The sequence below is a fragment of the Myotis lucifugus genome, unplaced genomic scaffold (genome assembly GCF_000147115.1).
Source record: "Myotis lucifugus unplaced genomic scaffold, Myoluc2.0 scaffold_761, whole genome shotgun sequence".
NCBI classification, from domain to species: domain Eukaryota; kingdom Metazoa; phylum Chordata; class Mammalia; order Chiroptera; family Vespertilionidae; genus Myotis; species Myotis lucifugus.
In genome coordinates this window covers 54,639-57,860 of record NW_005871809.1, presented here as the reverse complement: position 1 = coordinate 57,860, position 3,222 = coordinate 54,639, and the positions used below count along the sequence as shown (strand labels likewise).

Below are 3,222 nucleotides of genomic sequence, written 5' to 3'. Positions count from 1 at the left end.
CTTGGCGCCTCTTTGTCACCTGCCGAAACCCGCGGAGCCGGCCCTCTCCAGCCCGGAACTCGCCCGCCTGAGAAGGTCGCCAGAACCCCCAGGGCCCAAGGGTTCTCCTTTCCCCTCTATTCCTCCCCGCTCCCTTCAAAGCTGGACCCGCCCCCAACCTCGGCCCGCTGCCCAGGTGCTCAGGTGCGCGCCCCGCCCCTGACGTCACTTCCGCCGCGCGCCCCGCCCTCGCCGGCCCCGCCCCTGCAGCCGGGCCCCGCAGACCCACCGCGGGACGTGGGCAAAGGCCGGGCGCACAGAGACTGTCACGTTTTAGATCGTTCAGGCAGAGGTGGGAAGTAATTCAGTTGCCGTGCCCCCCCCCCCCCCAGTGCTATCACTTCGCAAAACTGCAAAAAAGGTGGAAAAGTATATTATAACCAAGATATTGACTTTGATACAATCCACCGATCTTAATAAAATTTCCCAAAATTTCCCCGTCCTCCTTTGTGTGTATTAACTTCTATTCAATGTATTGCCTGCGTAGTAGGTTCGTGTCTTTACAAAGAACATTCCATCAGGCAAGGACCCCCGGTGGTCCCTTTATAACCGAACTCCCAAGCCCTAGCTCTCACTAATCTTTCCTCTATTTCTAAAAATGTGATATTTTAAAATATGTTGCGTTTGCACACAGAAGTCATCTAGTGTGGGATCTTGGGGAACTGGCTTTTTCCACTCAGCAGAATTCGTGGGGAATCATGTGTTGCTTTTTTTTTTATGCCAAAGTTTTTACTTTGGAAGTAACTTTTTTTTTTTTAAATTACCCCATCAGCAAATCTAATGTTCCAAAGACAGCAGGAGTTCCCCATCCTTTCCTAGAAAACGGTGTCTTTTTTACGTACAACAAATCGCTTGGAAAGGAAAGATGTTTTTCCACCTTTGGTGGTGGGGGGTGGGGGGAATTTCAGCCTGAATATACCCCACTGTTGAAAAGATATCTGGATCAGAGGTCGAGAAGTGTGATTGCAAACTTCACAGCTAAAAACCACTCATTCCTGTAGGACTGTACGGTGAGTGAAGACTTATTCTTAGCCAACACAGATGAATAATGAGGGCAGGATGGGGCGGTAAAAGAGGGAGCATTTTAATGATATTAACTGTATTTTTGCGTTAGTCACCTGAAAAGCAGAAGTTGATCGTAGCCCTACCTTCCACGGGGCACATGATCATCTTATTTCACAGCCAATAATGAAGCCCCATTTCTGCTCTGTACACAGCCCGGACCTCCCCACCCCCACGGGGCTTCCCTTTGGAGAGTACTCATTGGTGGGAACAGGGCAGGGCTCGTTCCCAGGCCTTTCAGGAAGAACAGGCTGCCACATCCTTTTCCGCATAATCAGGGCATCAAAATGGATCTCCTTGAGACTGTGATGCCCAATGGTTACTTCAAGCTTGTTTGTAGCACATGGGACCAACATTTAAACCAACGTTTTAAAAATCATCGGGATTTTGAGTATATAAAAATAACTTGACATTAACGTCATTATTTCGGTGGGGGGAAATGAATTGACTAGAAAATGAGTCACTTGAGCTGTTTCCTGGATTCAGCTCGGGGCACTTTTCTCTAGACTCCGTGTAGACTCCACAGTCTCAGAAGCATAGGTGACTAACAGTGCACACCAGCCTCGTAAGAAGACACACCAATTCCATTTATTTAACCGTCTGCCTGCTTCACTTGACAACTATTTATGAACTATGTGTTGTAGGCTCAGCATTGGGCTCCGAGGCCAGGGAACCAGATATACATACCGAGGCCTCCAGAGCCAGCCCCCAGGTGCAATCGGAGAGGGGACAACGGTCACCGGACAAAGATCACGGTCAGGGCTGGGTGGACTGGCCAGGCCCCTCCCCCAGACGTGGCCATGTTCCTCACCGGGACCACTCAGCTCACTGAAGGTCAGTTTTCTAATCTCTCAGAGGAAAAGGAAGTCCTTGCAGGGACTGTGAAGACAAGCAGGGTTCTAAACCCTCTGGGATTATAGCAGAGTCCATGTTATTTATGCTAATGGTCACTGGTCATGGCAGGTAAGGTGTATTTTCCAAGTATAAAAGTAACTTCCAGTGGTAATATGTTAATGACTATTTTAGCATTATTTATTTTATAATTCCAGGGGTTAAATCTTCATGGTTACTCTGTGGCCATCTAAGAAACCCCAAGGGAGAGATAGAAGATGTCTGCCCATTGTTGACAGAGAACACTTGGTGTTACGTTAATTTATGAGATTAAAGTGTCAAAAGAGAAGAAAAGATTTAGTCTGATTTTGTTGTGCAAATATTTAACATAATAAAAGCATAGCAAGCAGCAGTGACAAACTAGGTGAAAAGATTTAAAATGAACACAGCAAATAACTTTGTTGAAATAATTTAAAAGACACAAAATATAAAGATCTGTCATTTTTGAAGTGAAGATGTTTTACTATTTGTAACCTTTTAAAAAATAAACCTTAACAGCAGTTTATGTATGAGATTATGCACATACAAGTTACAATTTAAAGCTTTCAATGTTAGCTTTAAAATACAATAAATCTTATCAGAATACTAAATAAAACAAACTGGATATTAAATTGAATTTTCCATCTTAATAAGCTGTAGCAATTTTCTTTTTTTTCTTTTTTTTAAAATATATTTTATTGATTTTTTACAGAGAGGAAGGGAGAGGGATAGAGAGAGTTAGAAACATCGATCAGCTGCCTCCTGCACACCCCCTACTGGGGATGTGCCCACAACCAAGGTACATGCCCTTGACCGGAATGGAACCTGGGACCCTTCAGTCCGCAGGCCGACGCTCTATCCACTGAGCCAAACCAGCTAGGCTGTAGCAATTTTCTTAATAAACAAAGAAACATACATAATTTTGTAAACATTCATATTCTCTGAAATAATTGAGCTCACTAGTGTTAATGGAAACCTTTAATCAAAGCATAATGTCACTTTTAATACATTTTAGGTAAAAACAAAAGTTGACCCAGTTAAAGAAAAACATTAGGTGAATAATAGTGCCTGTTTTGAATCTCGGATGAGGGAGGTGGCCATCGTGAGGATGGATGAATGCGACCACGTCTGACAAGTGCAGGGTGGACGGTGCAAGGTATTGGACAGACGGGGACACCAAAGGGGCTCGAGGCCAGGTGGGTTGGGGCCAGACGCTCAGAGGAGAGACAGCTACCCGCGGGGTGCGCGGCG

At 45.1% G+C, this 3,222-nt stretch overlaps 1 long non-coding RNA gene across 1 annotated transcript; it reads left to right on the top strand.

Moving 5' to 3' along the window:
• The first annotated feature begins 144 nt into the window (after positions 1–144).
• On the top strand, positions 145–1,937 carry LOC111823946. The gene is made up of 2 exons (XR_002827051.1): positions 145–183; positions 1,746–1,937. It is a non-coding gene; the product is annotated as an uncharacterized LOC111823946 (long non-coding RNA).
• Positions 1,938–3,222: the final 1,285 nt, after the last annotated feature.